Source organism: Periophthalmus magnuspinnatus, chromosome 10, assembly GCF_009829125.3.
Source record: "Periophthalmus magnuspinnatus isolate fPerMag1 chromosome 10, fPerMag1.2.pri, whole genome shotgun sequence".
Taxonomy (NCBI): domain Eukaryota; kingdom Metazoa; phylum Chordata; class Actinopteri; order Gobiiformes; family Gobiidae; genus Periophthalmus; species Periophthalmus magnuspinnatus.
In genome coordinates, this window is record NC_047135.1 from 22,466,715 (window position 1) to 22,480,550 (window position 13,836).

The following is a 13,836-nucleotide window of genomic DNA, read 5'->3' on the forward strand; positions in this document are numbered from 1 at the left end:
CATACATTGGGAGACACTATAAAAAACTATCAGCTGGCACATCTCAGGGCTCTCCACCTATCCTTTCTGCAGAGTCTGTTGCTTCATTGTTCACTTTACCTGTGTGAAACTCATTAAAACGCTTTTGACTTTATATTTCAGACTTTTGGTCCTCTTTGACGCTTACACCAAAAACGAACATTCTAACAAATTGTTAGTTTGCCCTTGAATACACTTTTTATGTGCATGTAAACAGCCAGTTATTGCCAGTGTTGAAAATGTCCAGTACATTACTTTATCATAGGAGAACAGCTCTTGTGTGCTTGATAAGCTTGTTCTATCCTACATCCACATCGGGTCATAGAGATGTCAGGAAACCAATGCTCTCTTTCATGTGCAGAAGCGTACGCATAGTTATCGTACATTCTTTGAAGAGGAGTTTGAGAATCCGCAGTGCATCACACATGGTCGGAATAAACAGGCATTAGAGCACAGTACACTATTGATTCTTTGATTGTACAAATGGCTGCAGGACTGTTCTATAACGATGTACCAGATAACACATAAAACAACGCTAAACCCCCACTGTGATTCATACTTTATTAACAAAAGTAAATATTAGCCTTAGAGGTCAAAGGTTTATTTAACTCGCATGGATTAAAAATGGATTTGTTAAGTTCAGGCAAAGTCCAAGATGATAATGAAGTAAATTTGAATTCAAAATATTCACAAGGTTTGACTGTTCTGGTGTGTGCAAAAAGCAACAACCTTACTTTCTTTTCTATCAAAGCACTACTAAACTTCAGGGACCCTCAGACAGACGCTGCGGATATAAAAACATTTTCGCTAATTACAGATTTTCTGAACAATCTACAATGATGCAATGAACTAGCAAGAGCGTCTAATTAAAAGGAAGCCCACAGCAACTATCTCCGTTAGTGATCCTGCGACTGATTTCATATCTGGAAATACGTCAGTGTCCATAAAGACCAAAGCACCAGACAGGTGCCGCACGACCCAAAAAAGCCATTTACAAAGGCAGATATCTAAATGCAAATTTGTTATGTTATGTAAGATTAAAGCGTACGGCGTATTTTGAACCTGCAAAAAGTTAAGTATTTTGAACCATTAATACACTTTACTGCAGTCAGTACTTTATGTAATCACTAAGCAAGGTGGAGCCTTGCATTATACAGTCTGACGCAGAGCCATGGAACACCACAACGCACGTGAAGTGGGTTAAAACTGCATAGCATGTGGCTCCTTGTTTGTTTAATGCACCTATGCCGAAGGTTAGCGTTTTGTGCATGTGTGAACAGGGAAGATGTCAGTGCTTTCTTTTCAACTGGATATAACATTTATAACATTTGTCAGCTTCTTGTTGTGCCGCTTCGACCAAAGATTCAAAATAATCGTCATCACGTTTTACATTTTCTGATTGCTTTCAGCAAGAGCAATCCCAGACTGATAATGTGTAGAACTCAGAGTGCGACACATGCGTGAGCTAGGTTAGTTAGTCAATGGAATTCTCACTGACTGTCCTATTAAATGTGATAAACAATACTTACAGTAGCTCATCTATTCTATCATGAAACTGAATTACCAGAATACTACTACTACAAAAAACATTTTTAATTACTTGAAGTGCTGAAATGTGAACAATGTTCTTCAGTTGCATCTCCTCCCAAATTGTTTTGTGAAATGTATTAACAGTGTAATTTTAAGCTGTTAAAGATACAGCATTACCATACCAACTTATAGCACAATATATAAGATAAATAATGATCTAGCTCCATAGACAACTACTGCAAGAATTTACCCACCCATTCATCCACTGACAATAACAAGGCAGGTGAAGTGTCTTGACCAATGACACAACGGCAGAATGCAGTGGAGAGCGTACACTGGAGATTGAGCGACCTTTGGGTTAGGGAGTGAACACTCTACCAGCTGCTACTCTTTCACCCCTCACACATACACTCAAATCCTGTTATATAAAAGATGACATATGCAATGGTTTCTTCATTTTCCTCATCATTAGCTTACTCAAGTTGTATTTTGATTGATTCATGTTGAGTATTCCTTTATTGTCATGCATTCAGTGCTTTTTTTTTTTTTTTTTACCTATCCCTGCCCATAGCTGTTTTAACTTAAAATCCCCAAACTTTAGACGTAAGGTCATACACAAATGTTCAAAAATGTTGCGTAAATGTTGACACTTTTCTATTATTAAGTCATTTTAGATCAGTATTTCAGTTTACAATGAACAACATGAACACATACATATGCAATCCTAGGTCATGTAGGCGCGTGGTTTCTGTGGATCAGTAAAGGGGACGTAATGCCGCAGACTTTGGGAATGGCTGGTCTACTTTAAAGGAACCGTTTTTGTCTCCTGCCTGTGCTTCCCCTCCTCTGCCCACTCCCCCTCGTGGCTCTCTGTGAGGTGACCAGCGCGTTTGACATTCTTCAATAATGCATGTGGTCTGACTGCCATTCCGCTGGAGTTGTCATTGGCTAATAAACACCTTTCAGAATCACTCAGTCAAGCAGTCAGTTTGTGAACCTTCAAACTCCACAGAGCACTCTATGAATTTGCAGTAAAATTTAGTAGAAAGCAGTTAAAACGGGTCTCATAGAAACAACAAATCTTTATCGAAGAACAATCCTAATGCATGTATTATTCAAGATTTTAGAATATTTTGAATACCTTAGCCTTGATATACCCTTGAGTATAACTTAATAACATCAAAATACGTCCAGACCTTAAAGACATTTTACTTCGATGGGATATTAACTACTAACAAATATAGCAACATATTTAGATCACCATGTTACAGTTGATTGTTTAAAAATGCTATATTGTGCTTATGTTTTATAAGGGCGCTATCACAACACAATTGACGTACATCCTGCTAATGAAGCTACTGCACACCACATCAGGTTTGTCAAGTTGTTGTGTACAGTTTTGTATCATGTGTTTGTTTATTTATGACGAAATACTGTGTGGGATCATGGGTGACATAGGTTTTTGGGCGGAGCACTGGACTGATTCTCACAAGTTAGTATAAGGAAGGTTTGAATAGGGCCCAGGAGAGATCACCAAATTACTGAAACATGAATGGATGAACTCTAAAACCTCTTCAGGCATTTTTTTGATAAGGGAACAATGTTATAACATGGTAGAAAGCTCAACAAAATCAATTTAGCATAATACCTCCTCCTCTTTAATTAGAAATGCGTATCATGGTCTAGGAGGCACTAGACCAGTGATAAAGATCTAGCTGCAAAACAATATCTTTTTGTGTTAAAAATGGGGTTAGGGCCTTTATTTAGGTATGGTATGTTAAGCTTTGATTGTGCCAAGTTGGAGTGGGCCAAATACAATAGATTAATAAAGTATACCATAACCTAGACCTTATAGCATGAGTATTAACATAAACCTGTATGGAGACATAAAAGAGGACTGTTTGCAGCACATACGCTAGCCACAGGGTTGTAAGATCATTTCCCTGCTTCACCTCTATTTGACATTCCTTACTGTTTTGTCCAATAAAGATTTTGTGCCAAAGAAGAATCAACTTGCAGAAGCCACCTACAAAGGTAGAAATGGCCCTATCCATTGATCATCTGTGACAGAAAGCAGGTGTCTTTTTTTGGCTCTGCAGTCTAAAGCTTTAAACACTCTAAAAACAATTGTTCCTAGATTTAAAAAAATAAATAAAAAATGGTTTGGAGTCTGCTGCACTCACTGGAGACTCATCCAGATTGGGCCGGCCTTGTGCACTGCGCTGTAACTATTTCACGAGGTAACAATGAAAGGCCAGCTGTCAGCAGAACACATATTCCGCTGCTCTATCTGTGTTGCCTGTGTGTTGACCTTGGCGAGTCCGTTCAGACTCACGGTTCTCTGGAAGACTTGCTGTCTCATGGAGGGAAGGCCATCTGGGATCCTTCTAAACATCACCAGATAGAGCGATGCTGCATTCAAGTGCATGTGGGACAATTCACATGACAGTTTTCTCAGTAGCAATCAGCTCTGTGTGGGAATATAGTTGGTGTTATGTTACTAAAGGTGGAAACTACAATGTTTTGACTAGCTGACAGATTTTATATTTTTCTTTTGCTAAAGGTGGAAACAAAAACATAATTCAATGGCTTGTTATTGTGTTCTTAGCAAGAAACTGTTAAGTGTTTGAATGAATATGTATATAAAGAATGTGTATTTTCTAGCTTTGCAGCAAATTATAAGGAATTTTATTATACGTGGATTGGTACTTCAACAGTTAGAGCTATAGAGTGGCATATGAAAACTATTAAAACCTAAAGATAGGTTGTATGAATCAGAATCAGAATCAGAAGGGGTATGATGTAAAATTTACTTTTGGAGCTTTTTACCATGTTATAATCAAATGAACTAATCAAAAACATGTGCAAACCTCAGCCCGACCATGCATCCATACAGCCATTTTTCATAAATATACACAAGCGTGATACAAAACTAAACACTACAACTTCACAAACCTGATATGATGTGCTGTAGTTTCATAAGCTGGGATGCATACTGTGTTGTGATAGCGCTCTAAAGGGGGAGTGGGAAACTCAAGAGTGAAAGTAATGAAACATTTTAATACAACCCCAATTCCAATGTAGGCATCAAATTGAAAATGAGTGAATATTTGCATTAAAAACAATAAAGTTTATCAGTTTGAACATCAAATATCATGTCTTTGTAGTTTATTCAGTTCAATGTAGGCTGAAAAGCATTTGCAAATCATTGTATTCTGTATTTTTGTCATGATCCTGCATTATCTGTCTCCCTGTGTGCTTTCCCCTCCCTCACCTGTCTGAGCATGGAGCTGGGCGGAGTTCCTGGCTCCTCCCGCGCGCACCTGGAGCTCATCAGAGCAATTACCTCCACCTGCTGCGGAGCATAAGTGGAGCCAGGACCAGACACTCGGCGCAAGATCGCCTGCGTTGCTTCACCCTATTCTGTGCTGGATTATCTGCGTTTCTCTGATCCTACGTGTGTCTTCACCCTGCTTGCTGGACCGTCCCTGCTCTGACCCTGCTTCCCAGCCCTGGTACTGTCTTGGCTTATCTCTGCACTCCACGTTACTGGACCCTGGCTTGCACTCTGCTCCCTGCCCTGGTGCTGCCCGCATCGTTGCCTCCGCTGCACTCTACGTTCCGCTCCTGGATCCTGGCCCGCACCTGGCTTCCTGCTCACCACCACATCAGCCCTCGTTTCTGTAATATTATTTCACAATCTGTAAATAAACACCGTAAATCTGCCCCGAGTCTGCACTCTTTGGTCCGCTACACCCACCGTTATGACAATCTTTTTTTTGTTTTTTGTTTTTTTCAGTTTTACACTTCATTGGAGTTGGGGTTGTATGTAGTTTTCTGTGAATTTTCAAAACAATAAAAAGTAACATGGTGATCTAAATATGTTACGTGTTAGCAATGAATACCCCATTGAAGTAAAATACTCCTTTATATGATACAAATCTGTTTTTGTGTAATTTGAAATGCAGCACTTTTTTTTCTAATGTTAACAAACCTGAAGTTGATTTTCACCAATAATATCTTACTCATAAAAGTGTTTAATTGACTTTATGCATAGCTCTGTGTTTAAAACCCAAATCTCATCTCATAAAAATACTGAGTTGTCCCTATTTGATCAAATCCACACGTTGTTACATTATATCTGTAGAAAGCCGTAAAAATAAAAGATGATCCTGCGAGAATTTGCAAATAAACTCTTTAATTGAAAATTGAAAATCCACCGAGGGAGCTGTGATGTTACGCAAAGTACTGACATGATTCAAGGAGACAGGATTGACTGGTGTTGATTCATTATTTACTTCATGTTGAAATACTATGAGGCTTATTATTGATTTTAAATAATTGATATTTTATACGGGCTGAACGGAATGCTTCGTAGTGTTTTCCAATTCTTTTGACCTGTTGGAGATAGCAGAAGTGTGTAGTGCTCAGTTATATTGACTTGAGTAACTTTTTAAAGAAATTGTACTTTTCAGAGTACTTTTCTAGCACAGTTTTACGTCTAATTTATAACAATAATATATTTTTATCTATAAGTGCCTATCAAAACACCTAAGGACACTGTACAGAACAAGTTAAAGAGATAAAAAAAACACACAATATAATACAAAACTGGATGATGGTGTGGTTGGTTATGTGGCTTAGGATTGTCTGAACAGGTATATTTGTACTTTATTTTAATTTGAAGGGTGTAAGGGATATTGTGGAGGTCGGGTGGGAGCATAGACTGTATAAAGAAGTGGACTAAGGGAGTGTGACGTACCAGGATTATGTAGAGCACAGGCTAGCAGGTTAGATATGTCCATTTATGTACACAGTCTATGGGTGGGAGTTCCAGAGCAGAGGCAGATCGCCTGGATAGAAGAGGAGGAGGAGCAGAGAGAGAGAGTGAGGGCGCTGAAATGTGGAGGAGATCTGAGAGGTATTGTGGTGCAAGGTTATGAATCACTTTAAATGTGTTGAGGAGATTCAGTTTTGAAGTAACAGTAGTCTTACTTGGGTAAAAGTTTGGTTACTCCTCCCACTGTGGGTATGTCTACAAGTGACAAAAGCTTTGTGTTGAAAATATGAAATTATTTGAAAGTTTCAGTTTCTTGCATCATTCCCTCAGATATGACTTTCTCTCATTTTTGGGTCTATCCTTTGAAAATATCCAAGTTTGTGCATAGTTTTGTTCTTCAAATTACATTAACTTCCTGCTTCTGAAGAGTGCAGACGCAAACCTTGCTTGCGCCTGCTGCTTCCTCCGTACTTTGCCTTTTTAATCATTTTACCTCTTCCATTGCTGGGAGATTTGTTTAGTTTGATTTTCTCTTAGGTAAACCAAGACTTTTAAACCATTTTAACCTTTTTTAACAAAATTTTTGACGAGCCACCAATATGTCCGGGGGAAGAAACAAAAGGAATTCTTTCTGCGAATGCTGTCAGAACTATCAACAACAAGTTACTGAGCTACAAGCACAGATATTTGATTTAGAATCTGAAAAAGGACTTCACCGAACGCTCCCTGTGACTTCCAGTGTTAAGCAGCCTACAGTTACTTTCAGAGAAGACAGTGAAAAAACTGCTACTTTAAACTTAAACCTGAGTGATACGGTGTCTTTTCCAAAACTTTGTCAAGACAAGAATTTCAAGCAAACGCGACAAGTGATAAGAGCCAATGCTAATATAGTTACATCACCCAAAATAAAGGTTACAAACCATTGTTACAGACTGATGTTGATGTTAATATACAAACGGGAAATGGATTTTTGTCGCAAAACAAGAGCAATGAAGCTGGCAAAAGAGCGGTGGCATACAGGCGATCTGTGCCAAACATCAAGGTCAGAGATACGATGCTGCTAGGAGACGGTGCTATCAGAGATGTGACTCACAGAGGAATCCAAACTTGCTGATACCCCAGTCACACAGTCTCTAAAATTACAAAACTCCTCCCAAAAGTTTTGTCAACATATCAAGGAGCTAAACAGCTGATTGTGCATGTGGGTGCAGTTGACACCAGAATGAATCAGACTGAAATCTTGAAAAAGGATTTCACTGAATTATTTGAGGAGCTTGATAAAGTGGAAGTTAAGACTTTCATCAGTGGACCTCTTCCTAGCATAGACAGAAGGAAGATGAACAAATTGACCTGCCTGTTTCAGCTGAACACATGGCTTTTCAACACGTGTGCAGTCAGAGGACTGCACTACATTGAGAACTTTGATCTATTCTGGAAACGAGAGGACCTGTTCAAGGGAAATGACCCCCACCTGAGCATAGGTGGAGTAAAAGTGTTGACGGATAATCTCCTCCACGCTCTGAGGCACCGGCCTGGACAGGGTCCTGGGCCAGTGAGAGAAAAGAGGAATGAGAGAAGCATTCCTGTTGCACCAACCAGAGACCGAGCCAATGTGTCAGCACCATCTGCAGCACCACAACTACCACCACCTCCCCCAGCGAATGAGTCACCACCAGCAGCACAACCATCTCCCCCAGAGAAGGCAGCACCACCACCTCCCCAAGAGAACAAATCAGCATCACCACCACCTTCAAAAGTGAAGGATGCATCTCCAGCATCACTTCCCCCAGGGCCCACATCACAGGCCTTGAACCTGTCTGTGACAGTCCCAACAGAGGTTTCAGCCCCCATCACCTCCCCTGCCCACAGACCAGCCCTAGGTTCCCTTTGCTACATCTACTCCCTCTAGGGACTCCTCACTCTCCTTTTCCTCCCCACCTTCACCTATGGCCCTTCCTGACCATCTAGAAAGTCTCATCAGATCAGGAATTAAGATGGCTCCCCTCACACCTAATATAGCGCGATTAAGAGTTCTGGCATCAACTATGTTGAACTCTTCCCCATACCCACCTATCCCCCCCCTCATCTTTCACCCAAACTCCCCCCTGCTCTGCCTCCTCGGCCCTCACCCAAACTCCCCCTGCTCCTTCTTGGCCCTTATCTGGTGTCTCACCCAAACTCCCCTGCTCGCCCTTCCCTGCCTTCCCCCAGAGCTGTTATCAACAAGAGCTAGGACACACAGGGCCTCTGCTGTCTCAGGACATACAGTCATGATAAAGATAATATCATGCTGAGGCCCTGTGATGGAGCTATATCTACAATTACACCACGTAGACTGATTAATAGAAGGACAGTTAGACTGTCCAATCAGAGACATTTTGTTCACATTGGAATCAACTCCACCCAACTTCAAATTTGAATCTGAAAGACGACTAAACAAAAAGGGTGGAGGTGTGTGTGCATTTTTTAGAGATAATTTAGTTACTCACAGATTGTCATTTGGGGTATTTTCATCTTTTGAGTATGTTCCCTTTTAAAATGGAGCTAAAACAATCCCCCTCCATACTCTACTTAGTCATATACAAACCTCCCCAGCACTGTCTGAGTTTTATTGATGATTTTACTGAGATGAATTCAGTCATATGGACAGACTTTGATGGTTTAGTCATCACAGGTGATTTTAATGTACATGTGGATAATGTGTTTGACAGAAACGCTAAAGAGCTCAGTTCTGTCCTTGAAAGCTTTGGTCTGACTCAGCATGTCAGCAAACCCATCCACAACAGAGGGCACACTCTGGACCTGCTCATTACAAAAGGAGTAAATATTTCAAATGTCAATGTGGTGGATGTTGCTCTGTAAGATCATTTCTGTGTCTTCCTGTCTGTTATTCCTAAACCAGCGGCTGGTCCTGCAGTTGTTCGAAGGAGACACATAAATGATAAAACAAGTGCACTGTTCATGGAAATGATACACTTTGAAAATGCCTTATGTTCTAATGTTGATGATTTGTTGAACTCTTCAAGTGTTTTGAATGTTCTGGACACCATTACCCCGATGAAGGTTAAAATGGTTAAAGATAAGCAGAAAGCGCCATGGAGGAATGATGACTCAGTCAGGGCACAGAAAAGGGAGTGCCGGAGGGCCGAGCGGGAATGGCGCAAGTCAAAGCTGAGAGTCTTTGCAGAGAAAAGATGCACATGTACAACCACAGTTTATGTAGAATAAGGCAAATGTATTTTTCTGACATTATTGGAAGTTGCAGTAACAACTCTTGTGTCCTGTTTGCAACGGTAAACAGATTAACAAACCCCCCAGCTCCGCTGCCGGACTGGGGGGGTTAATGCCGGACTGGGGGACTAATTTCCACATCTAAGTGCAATGAGTTTGCAGTATTCTTTAATGACAAGGTTCAGGGCATTAAATATGCTATCAATTCCACAACGCAAATAACACCTCAGCAGCCACCTAGACACTTACAGCTGAGTCACTTTGCACCTGTAACTGACAAAACTGTCCAAGAGATTGTCACGTGTCTGAGTTCATCTACATGCTGCCTTGATGTGTTACCCACTAAATTTGTAAAGTCTGTGCTCAACAGTTTGCTATCACCACTCACTCACATAGTTAATATGTCACTTCAATCTGGAACATTCCCAATCTGAGTGCTGCCTTTGACACTGTGGATCATGGGATCCTCTTACAGAGACTAGGGGACTGGGTGGGCATCTCTGGTACGGCACTAAACTGGTTCAAGTCCTATTTAGAAAACAGGGAGTACTTTGTTGAAATTGGAAAATATGTCTCAGATAAAATGTCCCTGACCTGTGGGGTGCCCCAGGGTTCAATCCTGGGACCCCTGCTGTTCAATCTCTACATGCTGCCATTAGGCCAGTTAATACGCAGCAATAATGTGTCTTACCACAACTATGCAGATGACACTCAGATCTATGTCTCACTGACAGCAGATGAATATGAACCAGTGGATTCACTCTGCCACTGCATCCAACAGATGTGTGGATGCAAAACAACTTTCTTCTAATAAACTCAGACAAGACTGAAGTCATCATCTTTGGCCCACAGAAACATAGAGAAAGTGTCAGCAGTCACCTCCAGTCTCTCTCTCTAAAACCTTCAAATCAGGCTAGAAATCTAGGGGTAATAATGGACTCAGACTTGAACTTTAACAGCCACATCAAATCAATAACATCTGCAGCTTTTTACCACCTAAAAAACATTGCAAAAATCAAAGGTTTACTGTCAAAGCCAGACTTAGAGAGACTTATCCATGCATTTGCCTCCAGTAGGTTAGACTACTGTAACGGCCTGCTCACTGGCCTCTCGAAACGAGCCTTAACACAGCTGCAGTACATCCAGAACGCTGCTGCTCGGGTCCTGACTAGAACCAGGAAGTACGAGCACATAAGTCCTGTGCTCAGGTCTTTTCACTGGCTTCCTGTAGCTCAAAGAATAGGCTTTAAAGCAGCTCTGCTTGTGTATAAGTCTCTTCATGGCCTAGGTCCAAAGTATATCTCCAACATGATAGTGCCATATGAACCATCTCGCACTTTAAGGACTTCAGGAACCGGCCTCCTGCTGGTGCCTAGAGTCAGGACTAAACATGGGGAATCAGCACTTCAGTTTTATGCAGCTAAAACCTGGAACAGTCTTCCTGAAGATGTGAGACAGGCCTCTACTTTGACAATGTTTAAATCCAGGCTCAAAAGGGCTCTGTTTAGCTGTGTGTATGACTGAAAGGTTTTTTTCTGCACTCTTCTCTTTTAATGGTAATTTTATAATGATTATTTGTGATTATTTATGCTTTGATTTGTGTGATTTTAATGCCTTTCTTATTCTGTAAAGCACTTTGAATTACCTTGTGTACAAATTGTGCTATACAAATAAACTTGCCTTGCCTTAACTTTAAATAATAAATCTGATGTTACGTTCCAACAGTTAATCTTTAAGTTACTCTTCCCTGAGCAGTAGTTTTTCAAAATACTTTTTTTACTCATACTTGAGTAATTTCTTGGACCACTTCTATACTTAATTCTATAACGAGTAACATTATTTTGAAGTAACAGTACTCTTACTAGAATACAATTTTTGGCTACTCTACCCACCTCTGGGAGCTAGTAGGTGGTACATGTTCAAAATATGGCACAATTGAGAGAAATTCAAGCATTAAAAAAATCACTCATTCAAGCTATGTATTATAAATGTAGCTACAACCCTGTGCACTGATCTGTATTAAAATGTGTTGACAACATCTGTTAGTCACAACTGGCCCAGGTTTGCACACTGTCATGGATTTGTTTCAATATTTGGACAGGTGAGCTGCTGGAGAGGGCAGATTTGAATCAATTATTTCATTATTAAAACACACCACACAACATGTCACAAATATGAATGATCTGCTAATATTATAGGCTTTGTCTTGATCAATGCCAATGAAGAAAAAAAAAAAAAGATCACCATTCACGTCTATCAGTGACATCCAATCTTTTTCTGTTGCTAGATAAGAGCCTGCAGCCTTTAAAGGTGCACTGGGTGACTTTTTTTTTTCTTCCTGTCACCATGGGTATATTTCATTTTGTCTAGTATGATTCATTATATGTCATTAAACGTACACAGATCTGACCTGTTACTTGGCCTGGTGGCGCTCCATACTTAGATATAGAGATAGATACATACATCATACCACATCTTGGGAATGCATGAATGACACCAAATGGATGTATATTTTTGATATATATTTATTTTGAACTGAAATTAAACATGGCAATGCCAACAGACATACTTCAGCCTGTTTTACCAAAAAAAAAATTGCAAATAAATTTGCAGAAGCGAAATGGTTTGTGCATTTTTGGACAGGGAAGATGTCTATGCTTTTTGCTCAACTGGATATAACAAAAGTTAGACTTTTCGAGTTGTTCCATTGTTGTGATGTTTCAAACAATCACATTCAATTATTCACTATGACGTTCCACCTTTTCACCACCATCTCAGTTCAGAGTGCAACACATCAATCAATCTGCTTAGAGCCGAGAGTTACTTCTACCTATGTCATCAACACAGAACATTTTATTCAAAGTGGAAGAACAATTTACAAGCAAGGAAGGCAATTTTCTGTCAGATTAAACATTGCTTTAACAAAATAAATGTGTAATCTATTTCCATTACTCTAATCATAACTATTGTGTAATGTTTGGTCCTTGTTAACATTATAATTGCTAGGTAACAGTTGCTGAATTACCTCTGTATTTGCTGCCCATGTCTAACCAGGTAGAAAAATTATAAACCAAAATAAAACAAAAGGAGAAAAAAAATCTGAAATATAATGATGTTAACCATGCAGTAATTTAAACGAGTAGTCAAACCTGTCATGCACTATAACATTGCAAGAAACCACCAATGCCTTTAAGGGGGGGTCAAGGATATCTGATTGATTATTAACATTTTTCTCCAATCATTTCAAAGTGCATCCAAGTGTGTTCAATCAGTCTCAAATGAACCATCGAGGGCCTTGCATGTGACTAATGTGGACATACTTAAGCTTATGTTCTCATTGTGTGGGAGGCTGTCAAGTAAGCCTCGCTAAAGCGCTCTGTGAAAAGGGAGCTTGATTAATAGAAAACCTTGAAAACAAATCACTAGACCGGAGCTAGCAGAGAGGGCCCAGATCCTGCATTGAAATGAGGTTACGCTAGCATCAATACGGTAGCCTATGCAAGGTTATTTCTGCTAAAAATCACATTGTGTCTCCTCTGAAAATTTCATAGCTATTTCTCTGGGGCTGCAGCAGGTAAGCGAGGTGAAAGTCAGTTACCCTTGAGCAAGACATTGACGCAGTGCACATCGTGGTTCATAACCCTGAGAAGGTGCTCTGAACTTGGAGTAACTCTTGGAGCGTAGAAGATAGAAGATGGGATGGTGTGGTTTGATTTAGCTTGGTTGGAAGTATTAATAACACATCTCTGGTACCATTTGTTATACATGCAGATATTTGTATTGAGAACTACAATATTGATGTAAAATGACCTCGTAATTAAAATGGGCTAATTTACACTTACTGCATTGCCCTTTACAAACACTCTTATTCAGACAGACTTCAGCCTGCTCAAATGTGGAGCATTAGCCTGTTTGTACATTGTTGCTGCCTCTCATGCCAAATACGTCATCATCCCTCACTCCCTTCACTCTCCTTCACTCCCCAAATGTCAAAATGCAAAATACAGAAGTACCACGGACTTGACATGTATATATTGTACAGATCAGAAAAGAGCTGTGTACAGCACCCAGAGATCACCTATGTGTGCTGTTTGTAAAGGGCTTAAACGTCATCGTATCACAGTGTGGTGCTGCCAGACCATGCAGCCTGCCACATCTCCTCATAATGGCATTTGGCAGTGACGGGCATCAGATTTTAATATGCAGGGCTTATTTTTGTGAAGAATGGCTCAGCAGCTCAGCAACTCATCATGTATGACCAGTGTACACACAACTGG